The 25,967-nt window shown below is 38.3% G+C and overlaps 1 protein-coding gene across 2 annotated transcripts in view; it reads left to right on the top strand.

Annotated features, from left to right (window-relative positions):
- Window positions 1-24,383, top strand: part of LOC122809011 (synaptophysin) — a 1,240,178-nt gene extending 1,215,795 nt beyond the window's left edge. For both annotated transcript variants that reach the window (XM_044080199.1, XM_044080200.1), the window contains one exon: window positions 16,501-24,383. The gene's annotated coding sequence lies outside the window, so the exon portion shown is untranslated. The remainder of the gene's footprint in view (window positions 1-16,500) is intronic.
- Window positions 24,384-25,967: the final 1,584 nt, after the last annotated feature.

Raw genomic sequence — 25,967 nt, 5'->3', positions numbered from 1 at the left:
TCCTTGAGGATGCGTGATCTTAGAGTTGGTATATTGTATAACATTATTAGTTTCAGTGATTTGTGGTGCATTGTTTGGCAGTGCGATGCTCAACTATAGATTCATCAGCAAATTGATTAATTTAATGAGATCAGTTTGACATTGGGTCAATTGCTGGCATGGTAACTGAAAAACAGTGAAAAAGAAACCAATGCTGGTGGCGTAGATGGACAAAGCCCTGACTATGGTCCAGATGAACTTATTGCAATCAGAGGGGCTTGTCCAACTTAGGGAAAGGGCAAGGCAGAACCAGTTCACACTGCATAGGCCCCCTCCAAGATGAGAGGTTGGGATGCAGATATGTGTTCTTGGGTTGCCACTAGGCTCATCAAGCCACATAGGGAAAGCATTGACAGCGTCCAAAGTGATGCAGATTGCTCACCCCCATTCCCATGGATTAGATTAAGCCACTCATATGGTCTCATTTCTGGGATGCTGATAAGAACACAAAGCCCCCTCATAGCTGCCTGAATGATTCCCCCCTAAGAGCCCTCACCTCTGAGGAATAAATGGGCCTTGTCTGAATGGGGTGGGGGAAGCATAATGGTCAATAGGCACAACAAAAATACCTGAACAAAATCAGTAAGAGAGGTGATGCAACCAAACAAATACACCGAAGGTTGCATGAGCGGCTGACCAATGCAATCCTACTGATAGGAACTTACATCAAAAAATAATAGATTCTGGTGCTTGCACCAGCATGAGTGGTGATGTAGTTCAGTTCATGGAGACCATGCTCATCTTTGTCCTTGAAAGAAGACATATTACGTAATCTCTTTAATCTGTAGAAAACAAGAATTAGGACATAAAGAAAAGGACATTACACTGTGTGTGTGATGGGGAGGCAAGGCAGAGCACAAGATGCCTAGTGGTACCAGTGATAGTTAATTAGTGCTCAGGACATAAGGAAACCACAGATGACAGTGTTACCTTGGAAGGGAAGTTAACTGTAATTATCGATAGTACCTAACAGGAATGTAGTCATATGTACCCTGAACTATTACACAAGAAAGTCATGTAGCCTGTCAGCAGTACCATCATGGCAACAGCTGGAGCTACATTGAAGATTGAGACCATATGATCAACTTTCCAAAAAGTCGAAGTTGAATGCCACAAAAGAACAAAATCTACATTTTTGCAGGGGGACAAACCCCCCCTGCACCCCCACTCCCCTTGTGTATATATATATATATATATATATATATATATATATATATATATATATATATATATATATATACCAACTCTGCGATCGCACTACAGTACCCCTGATGTTAGAATATGACCAATGTATGTTGGATATGTCACAATTATTTCAAATTTGCTGTTATTTAACATGGAATGTGTTGCCTGACCTCACAATGATATATCATCAGTTAGCTTTACAGTATCTTCAGAACTCCAATTACTTATGCAACAGCTCTTTGGAATACACTGATGTTGATGAAATATGAAACAGAAGGAATCTGCACCTTCATAATGGCATACACAGTTTGGAGCTTTCCTCATCTAGTTTTATCCATCAGACGCACCAGTTTTCATTTGTTATTGCTGGGTTGTTTCTTCATCTGTAAGTAGTGGTTAATGTTCTCATTTAATCACTGTATTAAGATCTTGTGGTTCAAATTAGTATCCATACTATTCACCCACTGTATTTGACTGTCATTGTTTCTCATTAACAACTAAGGTTTCCTTTCACTTTAGTTGCTGTTGTGTTCTGCTCCTTGGAGCTAACAACTGTACACTACAAATCCTTGAGACTACATGCATCAAAATACAGCTGTCCTACAAAAATTGCTCTAAACTGGCAACCAAGTGCTTAAATCCTCATTACATATTTACTCATGGTTGTACAGTAATTGACCAAAATGCATCACAACATGAAACACAAAAAATCTTTTTAGAGAGGGGACAAGCCCTATTTCAACTCCTCACCCCACACTTAATTAGTAAAACTGTAAGGTTACTGCATCTCTGAAAAGTGGTTTATCTGCATATGACTGAAATGAAATTCTCAGAGATTCAATTTACCAAAACACAAGATGCCAAGGAACACAATGCTTATCACTGTTTTCCACAGGAAATTACTGCCAGGGTAATTTTTAGGTATGGACTGGCAGGGATTCCTTTGTTATGGAAGATTTATTCCTTCTTTGAGTTTGTGCAACTGTGTAGTTGGAATTTATAAGTTTGGGGGTGTGGGGCTTGCCCCCCACATTGGGTGGTTCAGGAAGACATGTCCGCTACAGAACACACTTGCAGTTTGTTTACCCCTCTGTGTTTCAGACATTATTTTCTTGGAGTTCTGGTTCCACAGTGTCCTAACTTTTGAGGTTCTATAGCTTAACCACTGAGACTAGCACTTCCTAAAACATGAATAAAACCTGTCTTGCTGAGTCTCTGGGGTATTGGTAGCTTGTATAATTCGCAACTCAATAAACTTTGTGAAGGAACAAATTAGTGAGGAACAGTACATTAGCAAATACATCCCCTGAGCAATTATGCCAAACAATCTGATATCAAGCAGCTAATTGTAAACCAAGGCCTACTACAACTTTCCTTGTAGTGTGCGTACACTGGCATAGAATTAGGATTTATTTATATATGGTATTCTACCGAAAAGCGTCTTAGGAACTGTCAGTAAATTAGCATAGTTGTAACTTCCAAACTGTGTTTCTCTTCTCCCTTCCTCCATTGTCTTGGTCAGCAGGCCTCCCTCTCTCTTTGTCTGTCTCTCATAAAAAGAAAAAAGATCTTTGCTATTTGTAATACTGATAGCCTGCAGTTAACTATTGCTGTTAGCTGGGATTGTTACCATAGTTGTTTACCTGTATAGTACTACTGTCTTCTACTTTCTTCTTGTACACCATACATTAGGCTTGGTAATTAAGATTCAGTTGTTCTTGTATTGTTATTCAGAATGGAAAAAGCCTCAATGTTTAAAAAACTGTGGTGGATGTGACCTCAAGATTCCACCCCAGGGCACCCATGATTTGTACATGGTGCAACTAGGAACAGATCATGTAAATAATTGGAATGAACTCTGCAAGTCCTTCAGGTGCTGAACCTTAGAGGAGCACAAGAATAAAGTAATTCATCCAGAGGATTTTTCTTCTCCTAAACAACATTAGTCTGAACTGCAGATTTCAAAAAAACATCCCAGATCCAAAACCTGAAACACTGAGCTATCCTTGCCAGGAACTTTATCAAGGACCAGCCATCACCACCCCTTCAATACAGTCTCCTAAGGAGTCATCCTCTGCAGAAGTAGTCATTGCTTGGGATCCTTTACTGAGGAAAACAGTGGGAAGTATTGGCAAAGGAATTGCCCTGATTCATGGAGTCTAGATTTGCACCTGCCATGTCTTTCCATTCTGTGAGGTCTATCAGGAACCCCTTGATGCAGTAAGATGTGTAGCACATGATGAGGGCATTTATTAAAGTACTGATTGGCATCGGGATTGTATGGTGCCCCTGTTTCTCTAGTGCAAACAGGTCTAAATCACAGCACTATCCCTCCTATGATTCTTCCCAGTTCTGTCCCTGAGAGATTCAGAGCCAGCACTAGTTCTAGTGCTGTGTACATTAGTGTTGAAAGGACCAAAGCCTTCTTCTCCATCTCAGATAGTCTTGTCACTCTCAATTTCTGCTGCTCTTGATTCTTGAGAGACTTGTCTCTGAGGGGTCAAGGTTGAGAGGTTGACGTTGGTGTCTGCACCAGTTCTGTAGGAGTCCTTTCACTGTTTCTGGTATCTCAGCCTTGAACTGTTGTGCCAAAGCTATCCTCAGAATCGATGTCTCTCAGTTCTGGTCCTTCTTCAATATTGGCCTCATGGCACCAAGGTCAGTTTCAGTACTGATTAGACTGATTCCTGCAAGCATTTCGTAAGCTTTTAAAGTACTAGAAAGACTGACCTCACTGTCAGGACATGACAGATCAGATGTGTCAATTAATTTGACTCCACCCTCAGATGCCCATTAGTTTTCTGCTTATGGCATTGATCATGAGTGCCACCAACAGCTCGGTTTCCTTTCACATCACTTCCAATCCAATGTGCCAAGGAAGAGGAAGTGTGCAAAGTGACATCTAAACTCCCATCTGGAGTCTCAAATACAAGGCTGAGATCTTGATGAAGGGAAGGACTTCCAACAGTCGCCTTCCAACAAACATAAATTTTAGGAGAGATCTATAATTAATGAGACAGAGGGGGTACTTGGCCTACTGACCCCTTTCATAGATGAGGAGATACTGATGGGTGCTTTTCCATCTATCCTATCAACTTCATGAGTTATTCCAACTGATTGCCATGTGATTGACATAAAGGTGGGAAGGGACTGTTGAGAATTCAATGTGGCTGAGCCTGTTCCTACATCTTGCTAAGACAGGCAGTATTGGGGTAAGGGACCCCTTGCTGACTCCATGATTGTAGTGTCAGTGACCAAAAGAAAGCCAGGCTGTCCATTCCCCAGATAGTAATTCCAAGGCACTGGACAGAATGAGGAAGCAGCATTATGCATCAGGTATCTTTGCCATAAGAGCCTTAAATTACCTGATGCATATGAACAGGCTCCAGTTTTGCTTATCTGAATGGACAGTGGAATAACTGAGATGACCAGTGGCACCTAACACTCATAGGCAGGTAGAGGTCTATGAGTATCATACCATCCCTTTCTGTCTCTAGGGAATACATGTCTGATCCACATCCCTTCAGGATGCACTTCATATGGTGGCTGGACAGCTGCAACCTCTCTGTGGGATTTTTATTCACTCCTCCTCTTCATTTGGCCTTGATCACCATAGTCACTTCTTCCCTAGGTTGTGTGTAAATTCTTGAAAACAAGTATATTTCTTTACTTTTGCTGCTACAACTCTTCAATATTGACACAATGCAATGTCTGGGTACTTACTTGGATGCTCAGTGAACAACAGGCACTCTGAGGATCAGCTTCCAGCCTCCATGAGATGTGTATGTATGTATGTATGTATGTATGTATGTATTTTATATATATATATATATATATATATATATATATATATATATATATATATATAAAAAAACAAAGCAGCCATAGCTACGAAGTGTTGTGAAGTGCACAGCCTAGTGTACTGCAATGCTGGGTCACTCCTGCATGCACAGACCACATTATGATCCACAGACCACATTATGAATGTTATCAACAATTACCATCCACGTACAGACTGCCTGTGTTGTTAGTGGCAGCATACGTACTGTCTCCACATATAATGCTACATTAATTTGTAGTGTTATATATGTGCACCAATTCCCTGTATGGCCAATCAACATGGAATCCTCTTGGTTGCCATGAGAGTGGCCTACACTACATTCTTCATTGTTGGATAACACTCAGCATACCACCACTGTGTTTGCCATGATCTTTTATACATTATGTGCATTTTCCTGGCAAGTTACTGTTCCTGACCACATAGATATGCAGAAAATCGCCCCGCAATCTTCCAATCTGAATCCATTTCAAAGAAAGTCAAAGATGTAGTCATGCAACATATGCTTTAGTTGAAGAAGACACATTTTGGACTTTTGTTTATTGAGGAAACAACTGCAGGCCTGTTTTATTAACTAACCTGCTGACATCATACCTCTCAACTGTACAGATTTTCACAGAATGTCCAGATTTTTCCTCATATTTTTGGTCTGTCCCTCATAAAAGTTTTGTTTTTCTGGCAATTCCCTGAGGATTGACATCCCTAAATAATGATATTCATTTGAGTTACAGGCTTCATATCACTTGAAAATGCATGTAAACACAAAAACTGTCATTCTAGCAACTTTCTAAGTTTATAAAAGCAGTATTTAAAATATGTCCCTATTTTTGGGCCTTTGTTCTCCACAATTTTAGGCTTTGTACATATTTCTTGTGCTAAGAGGTTGAGAGGATTGCTGCTGTTCGTGCTCAGCATTCACAGTTAGGTCATGCTTTGAACACTGGAAGTAGATGGGCACTTCCTGAATGACACTGCATTACGTAGCTTGTGCACTACAACCATAAACACTAAGTACTTTTGTACATGGGATCCTTAAAAAGGACACGCACAAAGCATCTGGCATTAAGAGTCTTCAAATGATAAAGAATCAAGGTTAACTTTAAACCCCGGATAAGTCTTTGAGGAAGGGGAAAGGATCAAAGTAGCATTCAGGACTACTGTAGATCAAAAATATTTCTGTAAACTTGCACAGATTATTTATATATATAACCTTCAAAAGTTAAACAAATCAGGCAGCTTGTCTACAGCTGAGTTTAAGATGTCCCAAAGTCTGTTGTGATATACAGTGCAATGCCCATTTAAGAAGTGTAACCTAGTCATATTTCTATTCAGTTAGTGGATATTAGCTGTGCTTTATCTGTTTTTATATATATATATATATATATATGTATGTATGTATATGTATATATATATATATATATATATATATATATATATATATATATATATATATATATATATATAGATAGCACCCTCATTTGCCAACATTGTCATGGCCCTTTGGGAATTGAAGCATCTTTATGTGTCGCCTTTCGCAGAAAACATTTTGTTTTATAGGTGATACATACATTTAATTTTTCTTTGGAAGGGCAGTTATGACAGCTTTTTACTCTTTGTTGAGCATCTCAATCATAGCACTACTTTTTTGAAGTTCACTACTGGCAGTTTTGGGGACTCCATAGATTTCTTAGATTTACATCTTACCTTTGACATCAACATCTTGCATTTTCAGAGTAAGATTTTCAGAAAGAACACTTTTGTCAATCAATACTTACATCGTGAGAGTTTACATCTTGACCATATGAAAAGTGGGATTGTTAAAGGTCAGTTTATACGACTCAGCAGATTGACTACTGAACATTCCGTTTTTTTAGAAGAAGTGGATAAATTGTTAAGTTTTTTTCAACATAGAGGTTATGATTTGGATTGGCTTCACAGGATTGTTCAGGAAGTCACACAACTTAGGGTCACCTCTGCACGTCCAATTTTGGATAACAGTGTTATTTGTAAGGTTACATCTTATGGTGCCACGAATGATGGCTGTAAGAATTTTAGGTTAGCCTTTCCTATACCTATTTGCAATGAAATGAGTGCAATAAGAAAGATCCTTTTGGAACATTGGAAGGTAATCATGGGGAATGTGGAATTAGTCAAGATTTTAGGTGACAACCCATTTTTTTGTTACAAAAAGGTAACTAGCATCAAGCACATTTTAGAATGCAAGAAAAATCAGAACACAAGTTCAGTAGTTAGTTCTGTAGGAAGTTTTTCATGTGGCAAATGCAAACAGTGTAGATACATGAGTAACGTGTCCAGTTTAGATTTTAAACATCTAAAAAGAAAGTTTGTAGCTAGAGGGCGTTATTGTTGCAACACGACCAGTGTGGTATTTTGTGCAACATGCGACAACATGCCAAAAGTTCTATGTTGGGAAAACCGTTAGAGCATTAAACAAAAGAATTTATGAGCATTGTTTAGCTATAAGAAAGAAGGATGTCAACAACGCTCTGGCTGTTCATGCCACAGAATGTGTATTGTTTAGGAAATTTTCTTTCTTTGTCTTGGAAAGGATTAACACTGACTTGTTTTCTGGTGATTACAAGACACTTCCTGAGTGTAAAGAAAGTTTGTGGCAGATATTATTATTAGCTGATGAACCTCCAGGCCTTAATGGTGCAGTTAACATGAAATGTTTTCTGCAGATGGCTAGGATTAAATAATTTTATAATTTTATAGTCTTTTTATTATAAGAACATTTAAATATTTCATTAGATATTATTATGGCAATAATACATATCAAATATTAGTTTAATTTAATAATTAATTGTATTTAGGCAGTTTACTTTAAGTTTTTTTAAATTGAATGTCATGTGATTTGATATCAAATGGTATTTGAACAGTTTGTAATTAATGGAGAGTTTGTTGTGATGAAGCTCATGTACATTAAAGTGAGTGAAAGCGCTTAACTAAAGTTATTTTGGCAGTCCTGTGGTGGAATTGATTGTCTCTATTTCTTCATTTTGGTGCTTTTTTTTATCTTGTTTTGGTCGAGTATATGTGATTTTTAATATATATATATATATATATATATATATATATATATGTATGTATGAGATAAATACACACACACACACACACACACACACACACACACACACACACACACACACACACACACACACACACACACACACACACACACACACACACACACACACACACCATATATTTATTAGACCACAAGGAAAACTGGTACTTGTGAGGAACAAAGCTGCTGGCTGAGAATGCTACAAAATCAGGACAAATAGCCATGCACTGTAGACAAGCTCAGCAGAGACTTCAGAGTGATGAGCGCTTTCACCCTTAAAAGAATTTCATCAGATCTAAATCCATTTTATATGACATGCAGCATTTATCTGCTTTAACACAGAGATCCTTTTTAATTTACTTGAGCTGAGGTTATAAATGTATGTCATAGGCTGTTCATCCAAGCTATAGTAAGATAAGTCTCATCTTTCATACCTGTTATGTATATCTATTATTGGTATCAAATAGATTATAATTTATTTGCTGTATTCCTACCCTATGTGGCTAGTGCCTAATTCATACACTTTATATAAGTCTTGTCTGTGGCTATGTATAAGTATCAGTATGTCATCATATCTGTGATGTCATAAGTAGATGCTATTTGCCATGTTTAGATGGGACAGTCACTGTGCTGGGGAGGGATGCTGAGTATATTGAGAAAGAGATGCTAAGGATGAAGCTACCAGGTAAGAGGAAAAGAGGAAGGCCTAAGATAATGTTTATGGATGTGGTGAGAGAGGACATGCAGGTGGTTGGTGTGACAGAGCAAGATGCAGAGGACAGGAAGAAATGGAAACAGGTGATCTGCTGTGGCGACCCCTAACAGGAACAGCCGAAAGAAGATGAGATGGGACAGTCACTAAAAATGTGACAACCAGTCAAATTAAAATCCTACACTATTATACTGTAGTAATCATAACTGCATCGAGTCAGTACAGTCTTGGTGAACCTGTGACTGTGAGCACCTACCTGTCTTGTATCCTTTATGTCAGCTAGCATAGCACCCTTTTTATGACAGGATGAATTCAACTTTCTAGTGATATTTCAATTATAATTGTGTTCAGAGAGACAAGAAAGGGCTCTGTATGTGCTAGGTCTAAGATAAACTGCAGCATTCAATGACAGTGAACCAAACAGGGTTAAATGAGGAAAGACATAACTGACTTCTATTTCAGTTTGTTCCATCTAAATGCTGTCAAAATGGGTATATTATAACAGGTTGTCAGGAACATATCATAAGTCCTAGCTGCCACAGTAGTAATTCCTATAAAACAAGAAAGTATACTGTCTAGGCCTTGGTAGTTTGCTGAATTTACTTGATGATTAAGTATAAGGAAGATATTAATCCAGCTATAATTGAAGCAAGTAGAAACTAATTTATGGATTGTTACTACAGTTGTTGTTGTGCCTTTCGGCTTAGGGGTCGCCACAGCTGAACTCTGGTCCGCTAATGTTTGGTAGTGGATTTTTACGTGCCGAGTTACCAGCCCTGACGCACAACCTTCAACGAAGGCACGCCCCATTCACGCATGCCACCACACAGAAGACACTCTAGCTGAGAATTGAACGGGACAACGTCTTGCTGTGAGGTGACAATGCTACCACAGTACCACTGTTACTACAGTGTAAAGAATAATTAGGTATGGTATAAAGATAGGTCCATTGCCAATAGTCTTACATAGTAAAACAGAGCAGATGTTACAGGTTGTAAACTAATACAAACTGAGTCTATGATGGGAAGGGATCACAAATGTGTGAATCTTTGTTAACAAGTCTTAAACTAAATGTGTGAAGCTAGGACTAATTAATAGGAAGTGGTGAATCTAATTAGGGCAGGAAAACAGCATTGCCTCAGGCCACGTAAACTGAGCCTAGGTAGGTTTATTACATAAGCTTGGAGATAAGCTAATGGTTGGATGACAATGAAGACATAAAGGAAAAAGGTACATTTTAGCATTGAAAAATATCATCAGTTTACTGCTGTTATTGCAACTGATGCAAGTAAGGAAGAAGAACAAAGTAATAAATTCAGGAGTGCAAAGCGCTATAACTACCAATAATGAGGCTTTATCAGATCAATGTAGAACAATACAATGGCATTACATGCATTCATATAGTTAACTCCGCTAAATAGTAAATATATGTACATGACAGACTTAATTACGAGACCAGAAAAAAAAATCAACAGGTTTAGCAACATTAAACAATTAATATATGTAAAGCAGTATTAAAATCTTGTATAACAATGCGGGAAAGTTACACAATGTTCATAGGTTCATAAGTTCATAGGTTCATACTAGGCTATCTGCCCTAGGGCATTTATAAGCCTAGCCAGAGTGTGTTTGGCTTTCGCCACCCATTTTAAATGAATTTTGCTATGCCTATGTCTACTAGTATTACTGTTCCTGACAAATGTACAGGAATTTGAAATGAGAAATCTGTTTTAGAAGGCAGTGTTACAGATAAATAAAAAAATGCTTCTAACCCCATGATGTTAATTCCTGTTTTTTTTTCCCTGTGTGGTCCTGTAGTAGTCAACCAATGTGAATATAATGCTAATTAAAAATACAGTGAAGCAATATAAAAAAAGCAGTATCTATATATATGCTTCAGATATGACACATTTTGAATTCATAATAAGTTTGACTGACAGCTATAATTTGCTAGGGGAATATTTTAGCAGTACTGCTCTTCATAAATATTTTCTTCATCTGCAAACAGTGGGCCATTCCATTATCTTCTATGTCTGCACACTACTTTGTGAGATAAAAATAGTTTTTCAGTTCAGTTTACAATGTATAAAGCCATTTATTATTGCAATGCAATTACCAAATATTACATCTCAAATACAACTAAGTGGTGACTGTTGTAAAGATTCAAACGCACTTTCAGGATATAAAAGTGAATCCAAGGCAGGGAACGTGGCTAGCTTAGATGGCCAACATTCCACAGCACATACAGGGAAGATCCAGAATTGCTTACCTGAGTGGGAATGAGAGAGGCTGCAGATTCACATTCCTGGGTGACAAATGAGCGGGAATGAGTGAGGCTGCAGACACATGTTTTCAGGATGATTACCTGAGTGGGAATGAGAGAAGTTGCAGATCCACATTCCTGGATGACTCACCTGAGTGGGAATGAGAGTGGCTGCAGACACGTTTCCAAGATGACTTACCTGAGTGGGAATGAGAGAGGCTGCAGATCCTCATTCCTGGATGACTTACCTGAGTGAGAATGAGACAGACTGCAGACACGTGTCCAGGGTGACTTACATGAGTGGGAATGAGAGAGGCTACAGTCACACATTTCCTGGGTGACTTACCTGAGTGGGAATGAGAGAGGTTACAGGCACACATTTTCCAGGATAACTTACTAGAGTACGAATGAAAGAGGCTACAGTCATATGTTTCCAGGATTACTTACTGGAGTGGGAATGAGGGAGGCTACAGACACACATTCCCAGAATAACTTACCAGAGTGGGAATGACAAGGGTTAGAGTCACACATTTCCTGGATAACTTACTGTTGTGGGAATGAGAGAGACTACGGCCACGTTTCCAGGATGAGTTTATAACACTGGAGGGCAGGAGGCCCTGCATGAACTGAATACATTTAAAATGACTTGTTCTACTGGGTTTCACATGAATCTAGAATGCAGTGAAAGAGCTAGTGAAATTTACAGAAATCCACTGACAAAACTGCTTACTTTAGGAGTCTGGTTAGATTCTGCTGTTCTGCACATTAGTGGGACAAGTGACCAGGCTTAACCTGGACAAATGCAAGTTGATCAAATTTGCCTAAATGGCTATGAGGTTAAAGGAGAAAGCTCACGGTGAAGGTGGGTGGAATTTCATGAAAAAGAGTGGCTGGTACAAAGCAGTATGGTATCACCTATTGAATGCCATACCAGTCTAATTTGCTTAAGTCATTGAGCAGGGAAACAGATGTCATTGTTAAGGAGAAGGGATGCAACTGCGACTATCCTTCTGCTGTTGAATACCTGTCACAAAGTCCCTCATTAAAGGACTGTGGACTAGCATGACAGTTCACGTATGTATGTACATTAGGTACAGTGGTCAGTAATATAGCAAAATCATATGGGGGGAGATTGTGTTTGAAACTGCATTTGTATGCACCTTTGTGTTGCCATCCTTTTGTTGAAAGTTTTTGAAGAAGAAGGAGATGACTCTTAATGCAACCAAGATAGACTTAAAGGGAGAATAAGGGAGAAGGGAGTGCAAACATCTTTCAGCACAAGTTAATGGTTTTGCACTCATTAGTTATGCAGTTTATTGGCAAAGGCACTAGTGTAGCTTTCTGTAGATAGACAGGAAAAGGTCCATGGTGTAACAGTCAACAGCACCTTAGCCTCACCTTCCTGTGCAGGATTCTGGGCATAGAAATAACTTGGATCATTAGCCATTTTCCAAGGGAACTGCCGTAAGACACGGTCAGTTCTCCTTTCTCAATGTACCGGGCAAATGCCACCACAACTTGGGTGGAGGTTGAAGGCCATAAAGTCTCACTACAGTTGTAACTATTCTGTGTGAGAGAACTTCATCAAGAGCTATAACGCTGGTGTTTATTGTGCAGCCTTCCCTGTGACTGCAGGACTTAGAGATCTGTCTACCAGCATGCCTCACAGTAACATGGATGCTGAAACCATTCTTCTCATGCAGGAGTTAGAGATCTGTCTACCAGCATGCCTCACAATAACATGGATGCCGAAACCATTCTTCTCATGTTCCTTGTTTGCATCTGCCATGATGGCCTGATAGGCCACCAAGCCATGCTGTTGATATATTCACTAAATCAGGCAAATGGAGGTGCTTCTTATGAGGGATGGGAGGACAGATTGCTGCCAGGACGCTTTAGCCAAAAGGAACCAAAGCATGTAGCGAAAACAAATGATTAAATACACCTTCATTTTATTGTTGTTTGTTTCCCGGAGTCTCATCATAAGGCACAGATAGAAGATGGCCACTTCAGAAAGTTGTTGGTATAATTTGTAATTGTAAATTGAAAAGAAAAGAGATAAATTTGCATTTCCTAGATTCATGGAAGAACAGTGAGCATGACAGAAATGCAAAGCCTTGGCATCTTTGGAAGCTGAAGAGATCCTTAAGGATGCCATCTATAAAATTTGAGGATATTTTTTTTTCTGTGTTGTATTTTGGAAGAACTGAGAGTCACATGAGCAATTTCCAGAACTGTGATAAAGCTGGTTGAGGTTAAGATTCTAGACATTTGTAGTCGCAGAGGACTGCAGTACCTTTTGGGGCCAAGTCAGCAGTGCTCACTACTTATCTGTAGTTTATCACAGCCTCATTTCCTCATCTCATTTCTTCCTGATCTGTTGTGGCTGCTTATATGACCACAGGTTATGGAAGAAACGTAACATGAAAATGCAGAGATTGGAAGCCTTGTGGCTTCCACTAGGCACAGAGAGGATAGCTTTCTGCATTCACCATTGTGGATGGCAGTATGAAACACAAGGACTGAGGGCAAGCCAGGTGTTGTGGCATAAACACCCGCATCACTCTCTGTATGAGAATAATCCAATAACGTATGCCTCCCAGCACTGCCCAGTATGTGCATGGAGGTATGAGCACTGCTATACACAAGTGTCCTTAGACTATAGGAAAATAATCTGCAGCAACCATTTGAATGCTGGCTTGCATTGATGCTGTACTGAAGCAACAGTAGTTAAAGCTTTGTTTTACTGCATTTATACCAACATGAAAACACTCCCTAAATTGATGTTTGTAACCATGAAAATAGAGGGAAAGTTGAGACTGAAATTGGTCAGAACTGATCAGTGCTTTACTCTGATTAATAAATTCAATAAATAAATAATGTTGCCTGTATCTAGCTATTACTTTTCAAGAATGAAATCCACCATACCTTCTTGCAAGTACATATAACTAACTGGTATATGGTGGAACCATAGTAATGGGCTGCACTGAGCATTGTAAAGCTGTCCTTTCCCTGGTCCATTTTGCATCTGAAGATGTCTTGGAAAATTATCAGGATGAAAGCACTTATCCATTCTCTGTGTACATTTTGATTACTGCTTTTAACTGTTTTGTTTTATTAAAAGTCTTTTTATTGTTGGATTGTTTTGGTTGAAGATGCTATTCCCTACTGACATGCCTTGTTGGATTTGATTTTCATTTGAGCCTTCTGCAGCAAACACTAGTGTTCATTCAGGAAAGTATGTTCTGATTCATGTCATTGTATAGGCCAGATTCATTAATGCCTACACTAAGGGTACATAATCTGTATTCAAGAACATCCCTACCACATTGTTTGTGCTTTCTAGTATCTCAGAAAGATTTTGCTAAATGCACATGTAATCTACACTTTGTGGTAATCTTTATGAATCCCCCTCAACATTTAAAGTTGCAAGAAAATCATTAGGAAAACTAAAATTAGGAGGAAGAAGGTGTTTGCCTTGCAAACATAAGGTGCAGGGTTTGAGTCTCACAAGGGATAATTGGCTAGGCTTAAAATGGCTCGCAAGGGCAGTTATCTTAGTACTAATCTATGAACCTATGAACCTAAGAAGGTGTGAGTTATGATTGCGTTGTCTGTTCACTCAGAATGGTGTACACTTAGTGTAGGTGTTCCCAGGGAGCATGTCTGCATACGTCTGTAGATCATGAGTAACTCTTTTTTTTCTTAAAATGATATTGACACAGTTGAGTATAGACAAAATACATGCACACCCAGAAAGAAGTGCACACAGACATGAACACACCAATGAAATACATACAGAGCAAAAAAACTTACCATGCCACACATGTATATCGAATGAATGCAGTGTGCATGCAGACTTGTCCAAATCAGGATGTTGTAAGCGAATGGGGAGGAAGACGACTGCAATGCCTTTGGAACAAGAATTTGCACTGCTATGTATTATTCTGATATGGGGCATGGTCATATCCATTGTAGCTCATGCTTCAGAATTATAACAGTGAAGTATCGGAACATGTACGCAGGTACACACTTATGTCATGGATGCAGAGGGAAGACAACCTGTGGAGAGATGATGGGGTTGCGCCATGAGCTGATGAGAATGAAAAATAATAGTATTTGAATGGAAGTAGTGTGAACATCCTAAATTTGCAGATATCATCCCCCATTTTTTAGGAGCATGTCTGTTCAGTGATGGTAATATCCACAAGTGCTATATGGGAGTAAATGTCTCAATGAAAACACGTTCGGTGATAGTGGAAAATTCATTTTCACCACTGTTGTGCAACCTTTGAGTAATTTAAGTTTTGGGGTTGTGGGGGGGGGGGGGGGCACCCTGCAAAAAAGTTTTTTTTTTTTTTTTAGATTGGTGTCTTTGAGTTTGCCGGAATTGTTGTTGATTTATCAACACGATTCCCATTTCTCCGGGGTTAAAGACAGAATTGCAGTAGTAGGCTGTGGAGGATCTATGATCTAATAATGTAGCAGGCAAAGTAAGGAAATACCTCTGAAGAGGAGAGGTCTAAGGAATGGCTAGAATATGTTGAAGAATGAACAGAAATTAGTTGTTGATGGCTGTGGGGAGTCTGGTCAGGATGACATAGCATTGCTTACTCAAATACAGAGACAGTAGCTCAGACCGGAAATGAACTGATGATTGGCAAAGTAAGGGTCAGCCACAAGGGAAGGCAATGTGCATAAAGAATGCGTGAATTAATATCAGCAAAAATAATATTAGGCATCATGGCACAGGAAATAATGCAAATTGGCAGAAGTGCACTGGAGACGGGAAGCATTAAGAAGAACTATATGGAATGTTATGTGACAGGAGTGAAATTTGGTGAGGGATAACCCTAGCTGTGCAGTACTTGATGGCAAGGGATTTCTTTACACATTATTTGCATGCTCAACAGTGGCTGCTGCATAATTTTATGAATATTTACAATCCTTTTCATTTTAAACAGTTTTCTCGCAATAATTTGCACTTTCTAAACATATTTTTCTGTCCCAAACTTTTATTTGCAGCCGTTACTACAATGTCATCTGTATCCTGTGCTGTAAATATTCATTCTGAAACTCCGTGCTGTCATAATGAAGCAGAGTTATGCTGAAATTTCACAGTATGAATATTAAAGAGTAAGCTATTTGGCCAGATATTGCTATGCAAAAGTCACTGGTGAAATTGCACAACATGTTTTGAGTTCCAGTTTATTTTCATTTAGTAGTTAGACTAACATTACAAAACTGTTGTCAAGTGAGAACATAGTAGTTTTCTTCCATCTTTACAAATTTGCTTAAATGTTGTACTTCTTTACAGGTTACTGTCGCCTGACATTCTTAATTGCATATTTTTCCTTTCTTCTTTTCGTTCACAGAGATTGCGTGACTGGAGGCTTGGAAGATCTTGCTAGTGTGTTCTGCAGGATGTGTCTGTGAATTTCAGTGTTCTGTCGTGATGTTCCTAATGGTGGCATGAACACTATGGAAGTGGGGGAGGGGGGATTTAAAAAAAAAACAGGAGTAACTATTAAATGAGCGAATGTAGTTATCTGTGATGTTTATATTATAAATATATATAAACAGATATGAAATTATATGTATGTTCTTACATGGAATTACTATGTTTAAAATAATGTTCTTAACACTGAAAGAAGATATTCAGATAATTCAAATTAGTATAAATATGTGTTATTTTATTTATTTATTTATTTTTGCAGTGAAGTCAGTAAACCTTTGTAAGGAGGATTGATGTAAAAAATACCTGCACGTATACTAAAACAATTTCTGACACAAATAAGCATATATTATTTAAGAACACCTGTACAGACTGCGCATTAGGACAGGGGTGTGTAAATCAAATGAGTTTGCAGTTACAGAGATCTGAGAATGTCAGCAGAAGAAACAAAGAACTGAGCAAAGAAGTCTGCCTTCTCAAATGTCAACTGTGGTGTGACGGGGCACTGTCGGTACTCCGCTTATGTTTGTGCAGGTGATGGCTGAAAAGGGTACATCTAAAAGCACAAGCACAGAATGTCTTACTCTCATATTCTAACCTCCATGTTTTAGTTGCTCTTTGTCTCACAGATGTAAATGGAGATTTGATGGCAGTGGAATTTATTTATTGTTTGCTCTTGTATTAATACAAGTATGGTGCTGTGTGCCCCTTTTAATTAATAGTTGTTATACCTGTATTTGCTGAGTAATTTATTTATTTATTTTTGTTCATGTTTGATATTGGCATCACTATCCTGCAGAAATACATAGTTTTATTTAATGTAGTAGGGGTTGTTGCTGTGTTCACTCTGCCAAAGATTTTTTTTTAATTTAAATATTAACATGAGTTCTGATGCAAGTCTTTTTGTTTAAGATATTTGTTGAGAAAAACACAATAATTTACATTTGTTATGATATGGAATGGTGAATAACCTCCCCAATATTAAAGTACAGTTCATGGAATGTTAGAGCTGTTCAACAAAAGGCCACAACACTGCAGCACCATTAATGTTTCATACTGCAGAATATCCAAAATTGAAATTTGAATTTCTGATGTAAGATACGTTTTCTTAATTTTAGCACATTTCTAAGGCAAAGATTTTTTTATGATCAGAACTGGTATTAGGTGAGTGGTCAGGGAGGGAGGGAGGGAGGGATCCTGTTCCATCACACTATTTGCAGTGATTATTTGGACACCAGTAGCAATTGCACTCAAACAGTTTATTCCATTTTGAGAATTACTGCCTAGTGAACTAATATCAGATAGAATCCCCTTCTAATAATTATGTAGGGTAAGAGAAGAAGGTGCATTGAAAGGTGCATAAATGGCAACAATTTCAAAGAACAGTGATTTTCACTGCTTAACATTGTAAGGGCCCTACAGAGGCCTGAGGACATTTATATTCCAGTGTACAGATTAGATATAGGTTCCCATTGGCCAAGTCCAATGTGTACATTAGATACAGGCTTCTGTGGCTAATTTCATTGTAAACACAAGAAGTAGGCTACCAATTGGCTACATTATATGTTGTCTAGGTTCTGACCACTGAAATGGACAGAGTTTTAATGGGTTGTGTAAGAGAGGGTGCAGCTGTAAATTTGTTAGAATTTACCAGGGTGAGGCATGGCTGTGTGACTGCCCACAATCAAGGACAGAATTTAACTGACCCTCTTTTAAAATGGCTACCTAATATGCTGATTCCAAAATAAAAATATTTTGCAGGTATAAATAAACTTCATCTTATCCTGGAACCTTGCACATCTAACTGGAACATCCATCCGGTACAGTTGCATAACTTGGCTCCAGAAGGTGGTGTGTTAAGAGTGATGTTATTAAGCATTATTCAGAATTTAATAACTACAGTTCTTGTCCAAGGAAAGGGTTGTAATAGCGTAAAAGAAGATGGTAGTTTTTTTTTATGTTTGTTTTTGTCATTTAGTGTACAATTTTTCATTTAAAGTCTTTTTTGTACTGAGGCTAGTTGTCTTTGGAAAAAATAATGAAAGACAAGACCAGAACAGCATTTACACCATTACTTTTTGCTTCTAATAATTTGTACTTTAAGTTCAAGACAAAGTGAATCAAATAACAAGATGTATTGCGTGGGGTTTAAGAACTTGTTGATGATAACTTTCTTCAAGTTTTTTAGGGACCAGACAGACTGACATTCTTTTTCTTCAGTAACCTTCACATTTTTAATTGCTGTCTTCATTATTGCAAACTGCTGCTGACAATGGCATGCTGTAATTGCAAAATGCTGCATACAATGGCATGCTATACAGTTAGTAAACTTTAATACTCCTTTACCCATATTCTGTTCATTGACTGTCTAATCTTCTCACTCTGATCCCAGTGAAAAAGAAATGCAATTACTTGTAAAAACAGACTATGTGGTTAAGTTATATTGACTTGTGTTAACATGTTCCAGTCTCCCTCAGATGATCTGGCCTTTGCAAGCCTGTGATACAGATAGTTAACAACCAAATGCTAGTTGAGTCACAAAATGAACTGAAAAGACGTTTTACTAATACATTGGCAATATCTCACTCTACCCAGTCCCCTTAGTTTTAGTAGCATAACTTGATAGAGCAGGAAGAGTTCATTGGTAACATCACATCGGCACATCCCACTCTCCAGGAAAGAAAAAAACCCAATCAAGCCATGTCCTATGTTACGTTTATGAAACCTCCTGAAGTTATTGCACTGAGTGGTGGTTTGGGTATGACAATAGGCCAAATCTCACTGCAGATGTTATGGGATGTCTTGACACCCGGACTGCATGAGAGCCAAACTATGTTTATGTTAGGCAAGCTTTGAAGGCGGTCTAGAAGGTAAAGAAAGTCGAGCTGCAGATGTGCTATTGTTTTCAATCCAAAAGGGGACAGGGCAGGTAATTAAGAGATCATCACCAGTCTTTTACTTCACCCTATACATTTTCACAATAGTCATGATTAGATCTCTGTGCCCTCCTAATCTCCCTCTTTTCCGTAAAGAACATTTGGGAGTGAGATTACAGGGGTACCAGCCCTCTCTGCCCTTTACTTCCTTAAAATGAAATGATATTTATTGTAGAAAAATAGTAATTGAGTATGAAAGTCTTGGAACAGCAATGCCAGTGGCACCTACTCACACATGTTGTTAATGTGAAATAGGAATCTACACAAACAATGTTCACTTTTATTTCCAAACCCAGCTGAAAGAGGGTAGCTATAATAAAATATTAATGATGCCTTTTTTCCAACCACAGTCACAGCAGCTCCAAATCCTTTTTCCTACCATGAACTTGGTGTCCTTAACAGAGAATGCCATATTATACCTCAGGATTAGTAAAGGTGGGAAAATATCAAAATATCATAATGTTAGGACGTGAGTAGGAAAGGAACAGTTGAACAAAAGAAGATGAACTGGCCACTCTCTCTAAAGGTATGATTCAGGCTGGAGTTAAGGAGGCACTGTATCTCAAAGAGGACTGTCTGTGAGACCACTGCAGATTTTGACCAAGCTAATTGTATAATGCAGGTCAGTGGACTTGTTCAAAGATGCATGAGATGACTGGAAATTAAAGAACAGGAGTCTAACCACTGCAAGAGAATTCTCTGCAGCACTTGTGCAAAATCACTGGACTGTTATAGTCTGCCCCTCAGCATGTTCATACATTCATTACATAATGGTCACCAGGACATCCAAGGTTTCTTAAGTATGATGTAATTTAGAAATACACCTTTGGTCACTTCTCAGGCAGACCACAGCCTGTAGGTTCTGACACTGGTACCATTGCTACTTAGTTATGTTCTCATAAGAGGTCCTGTAAGAGTAGTCCATTGTTTTCAGTGACTAATGTATAGAAAATGTATTTATTTTTATTTTACATTTGTTGGCTGGGCTAGTCTAGCTGGATACATGTCCATTTTCAGTAGAGGCCCAGGGAGATAAGCTCCAAGCATTAGTAAATTACAGAAAGGATTACAATAATTAAAAACGACTAAATTCAAATACAAAGAGATTAAAAATGATTTGAGAGAATCAAAATTGTTTCTATGAATAATGGCCCGCAGTCTGTGCAAGGTTTAAAATACAATATAAAAGTAAAAATTGTGTCTATGAATAATATCTCACAGTCTATGCAAAGGTTAGAAATACAATCGAGTACAAGAACACTCAGAATTCTAAAGTAATGATTTGTAGGTCAGAGAAAGAGAAAGAGAGAAAAGTAGAAGAAAGAAAAAAACAAGGACTAGAATAAAGTTAGATTCTATTGATTAAAGCTGTAGAGGGGACAGAAGCCAGAAGGAAGGGGTATAGAAAGAAGAGCATTAAGGGGGAGAAAGTAGGATTTAGTCAGGTTTAGAACAGGGACAAAGCCAATGAAAATTCTTAAATAATTAAGCAAAGAGAACTAGAGGCACACGTAGTGGATGAACAGATGCTAAGGTATACTAAAGAAAAAAGTTTTGTAACCACAAATGACAAGAAGAGATTTAATAAAACATAAAACAAATTGTCAGACACTACATCCTGCTCTTTTGCTACCAGAAGGTCACTGTACTTGTGTAATTTAAATGGCATACCTGGAATTAGTGGCGTGCACCATCTTCAGCTCTTGGGCAAACTAGGAGAAATTGGTACATCACTGCTTTAATTAAAATTTCTGTGTTAGCAGCTCAGTGAACAGTGCCTGCACAACCCATAGCAGCTGCCGCTACTAAGTAAGAAATCAGGTTTTTTACACCTCTGCACTGATGAACCCAAAATGTGGTGTTAGCATTAGAACTTGTACATTAGTAATACCTGAAGAACTTTTATAAACTAGTATTTTACTTATCACCTTCAAATTAGGAAATTTGATAGAAACTGGCCCTTTACTTATCACCTTCAAATATGCTTTTATTACTTTTTTCCTTAAACATCACCGTTTTAAGAAAGGCATGTAGTGGTTACAAAGAAAGACAGATGACAGTCAGTCTTGTGAGCAGACAGCTGGCTATGTGATTGTATGAAGTAACAGCACTCCCAGATGTCTTCTCCTTTGTATGCTGCAAATGCAAAATACACTTATTAGATGAACCCTACTAGTTTTGAAGACTGCATTTTATTTCATTTTTACATTCTTCAGTGAACTATCAGTATAATTCTGACTCAGTGATACAGCCTACCAAATGACCTCTCATATGTCTTTGGGTAGCATTAGTGGATTATTTGCTTTGCATACCTTTGTTCTGTTTACAGTGTCACTTTGGAGGATGTCTTTAGGACACCACCTGCTCAGTGTCAGACCCCGTTTGCACTGAGCTAAAAATGGACTGGCTTAGCAGCTTGAGGGTACCATTGTAGTAGACTAAAATGAGGTACCTCATTATATCTGAAAGGGGGGCAGGCTGGCTTTAACTTATGGTTATGTATTCATTTGTTCTGGGTCATATCTGCAAATGTCTTCAAAATATTTAAAGAAATATGGAGGACGTGCTTGGAAAATAAGCATGGTGTGCTGAATTAGACATTTTTCTTTCTGTTTCTGGCTGTAGCCAAGTGGCATTATGGTCGATGAAGAAAGGAACTGTCAGTTTTTGGTATGCATAATTCAGTTCTGTTAGTTTGTAGGATTTGTCCTACTGAGGAATTCATGCAAAACATCCTTTCATTTTTAAATTTGTCATAGCTTTTTGTTGTTGTTGTTGGTTGGTTGAACTGAGGTGGGCATGGGGTTATACTGGTGTGTTTTCACAGTTGTAGTATATTTAGGTTTATTCTAGTTAGCAGGAGCTATGACTGAATTCACTGTCACTTACACTGTATAGCCTGATGAAGCTGTCTTAGGAATTAGCACTCCAAGCCTGCGTTGTGTTGCTGATGGTTTATTACAGCAAGCAAGAGTAGACCCTGTTAGACACCAGTTCAGGCAGCAAGGAATAGTTATAAATATAACTTGAAGAAATTTGTTTCATAGGCATGAAAGGAACAAATAGAATATGTTAACATTGTTTTAACTCAACACACAATATCTTCATATAAATTTTCAGGAAAGTACAGCAGACACAGCACTGAAGATAGATATGCTGGGCTGGGTATTAAATAATACCAGTGAACAGACTAGTGGTCAGATTTCAAAACAATTTGCACTTGGGGTACCATACCATCTGAAGCAGTTACTCAGTGCTCATTAAAAAAAATCAATTTACATTAGCTAATGGGAAATTGTGAAGCCCTATAAATAACTTGAACAGCATTATTGGACATGTCACAGTGAAATACTTTGAAAGATAACACAAATGTAAAGACTCAAAAGAAAATGTGTTGCACATTCCAATGAATAATTTGTTGTGACTTGTGGTATAGCTTCATCTGTGTGTTGACAGTATAATTGCAGACATGCAAAGGGTGGAAGCTGCATATGCCTGTTGTTACACTTCCAGCCTATAGGTGGAGCTGTTCTAAGCCTAGGGATGTTTTTCAGTCATGTGCATGTGTTGTAATGCTACACAATGGCTTGTCCACGAACAAAAAACTGTTCTGCAGTCAAACTTGCTTTAAAGAATAGTTACCAAACTCTACAGAGTGTCACTGATTGTGTGACAATCCTAATACCACTGCACAATAACATTTTTTTTGTCATGCATGCAGCATAGCAGCCAACATACCTGTAGTGCTGTGGAGCTGGAACAACTCACAGATCACTGGGGACTATGCAAGGGTGTTCATGCAGAATCAGACTACGCTATACATAGGTAACAGGATTCATTACTGTAAGTTGTTTCAGAAACTAATCCTTTGATTTGCACAGCATTCCTTGTAGGCTATTATGCAGAGTCTCCTAGAAGGATTCCAACTATCAGTATGATTACACATCTTGGTGGTGCAGAACATCAATCTTGGGGTAGGGTTACAGAATGGCAGAGGTCCTTCACAAATTGATGCTTTTGTGTTTACTGTGTTTTTTATGTATGCTTTTCTTTAGGTCCGCAGATGAAAAAAAGATAATGGACATTTGACCCCCCCCCCCAGCAAGTGATAAAACATCCTTGCAACAGTTTATAGTATTTTACCCTTGTTAATTATTTAAAGCTATTACTCACAGTTGCCTGTTCTTAGGGGTTACGTGGCAGCGTTTATTTGATAAAGTCACTTAGCTGACCCAGTAGTAAAGTGATGGTTGTGGAAAGTAAACCTAGGTCTTCAAGATACAGTGTATTCACACCTCATCGATTTAATCAGTAATCTTTGCTGACAACTTTTCTATGTGAAGCAAAAAAGTATATCTGAAAGTACAGTATACTTTACAACTGTCAGACTAAAATAAAAGTCATACATGCATAGCCACTTACACTTCCTAAAGAAGCATGAAGCCCATCACACTGTTCTGTCTGGTGCTACAGAGAGACCAGAGAAAGAGAGATGTGTATTGTGAGCCTGAGTTGGAGATCTGTGGGCACTGTGAAAGTTAAGGGGATCTTATGTGTTTTGAGCAACAGTGTTTCAATGTTCATGTATTTTGGGTACCATGAAAAAGCGGCACATCTAGTACTTGTTGACTAAGTTTTGTTACTGGTGACATTTGGGAACAGAGTGTGATTGGGGAATCTACAGCTATGATCAGACACAGTGAACACGTTATGAATGCTCTGTAGCTACATATATATTGTGTACTTGTGATATCATGTGTAATTGTCCTGTGTTATTTATTCAGTGGATTGGACAAATATGCTTTATTGTGGACTCCACAGTAAAACAAACATGAAAAAGAATGCCAATAAAAATTAAATAACTTAATTCTCGTTCTGTGTGTTTTTTAACTATGCACTTGCATCATCAGTATCATTATTGTGGTTAAAGAAATAAAATGTTGAAAATAAAATGAAAGGAACAATAATGTGTTTTATTTTGTATTTAGTAACAATTTATAGTAAAGAAACATGACATTTTTATTTTGGTAGGGGATATGCCTTGGAATCAGTTTATTGAACATGTTTAAAAATGGAAAATCATATCTTGTTTAAGGTATTGGAGAGCACCCTGCTCCTAGTAGCTGGTAACTTAAAACTTCAAGATGGGGGTAAGGCAAACTTACTTGCAGAAGTTTTACTTTTTTGTTATACAGTCACTATGTAGCTGACAATATTTGAGCAGTTGCTGTTTGAAACCCTATGGTTAAATTCTATTACAATAAATTGCATTTGCTGTATGGTAGAAAGAGGCAACAATCCTATTAAAGCTGCTGTTTATGTGTATATACATTGTACATTTCCTGTATCCCAGGCTTCCACCTTACCTCTTCTCCGCTTGCAACACACCCTCTTGATTGCTTCTGTGGATCCCCTCTGTTTGACAGTTCTAATAGTGCAATCCTTGAGCCCACAGGCCTCTCTTTGAAGAAGTTGTTCTGTATTTCATCTGTGTAGCCGTTCTCAACAGTCTTGTACCTGGGACCACTCCTCCCGCTTTTCCATCATTTTTAGGATGGCCCCTTCACACCTCCTTGGCATGATCTTGTTCACCTATATAATGTCCCCCTAATCATTGTGCTTTCTAGTGAAAAGGTCCATAAATCTTGTAGTCTCTAGTCATATTTTTTTCCCTTCCATGCCATGTAGACCTGTGGCATCTTGATATCCTTTTCCTTTTCCAGCCTTCAGAAGTGCACATGGGACCTGACTTGGACCAAGAAGATTAGGAATTTTACCACTTTTGTTTATGGAACCTTATCACTCGGAGGACACTTAACAATATGACCATTCTGTTTTCTGCTGTTACCATCCTGTTGTTTTGCTCCACACCAGGTTTGATTAACATCACCAGATCTTTCTTCCATCCTGTTACTGTCCGTTTCACTTCTCCCAGCTGATACTACATATCAGGGATATTGTGTCCCATATACAGTACTTGCATTTCTTTTATATCCTCAAGGGCCATCTTTCTGAGCCCTTGATAGATTTTCTTTCTGAGTCTTTGATTGATCTTTCTAAATATTCCCTTAGACCTTCATTAGAGCACTGTCCTTCTCATTATTAATCCTACTGTCACCCCCCTCAAAATTTCCTAACACCCACCTGTGCACAATGGAGTTGAAGGCCTTAGTGAAATGCAATTGCACTATGGCTTCCTGTACCCAACTTTCTTGTAACCTATTCATAAAACTCAATATTTTCTTCTGGTTGTGACCCATGTGCTAGTTTTTGTCCTGGGGATGGTTTGTTATTTAGGAAAGTAGCTAGTTTTTCCACTGGGATTCTCTCCATGGCTTTCCCTGCCACTTTGTTTAGCTAACAGATCTGTAGTTTGAATGTTTCTAGCTCATTCCTTGTGCAGAGGTATTAAAGATAGTACATGTGCTGTGCTCCAGTTGTCAGACACTTC

Source organism: Protopterus annectens, chromosome 8.part0 (genome assembly GCF_019279795.1).
Source record: "Protopterus annectens isolate FY-2018-M chromosome 8.part0, PAN1.0, whole genome shotgun sequence".
Classification (NCBI taxonomy): Eukaryota; Metazoa; Chordata; order Ceratodontiformes; family Protopteridae; genus Protopterus; species Protopterus annectens.
This window is presented reverse-complemented; position numbering and strand designations above follow the sequence as displayed.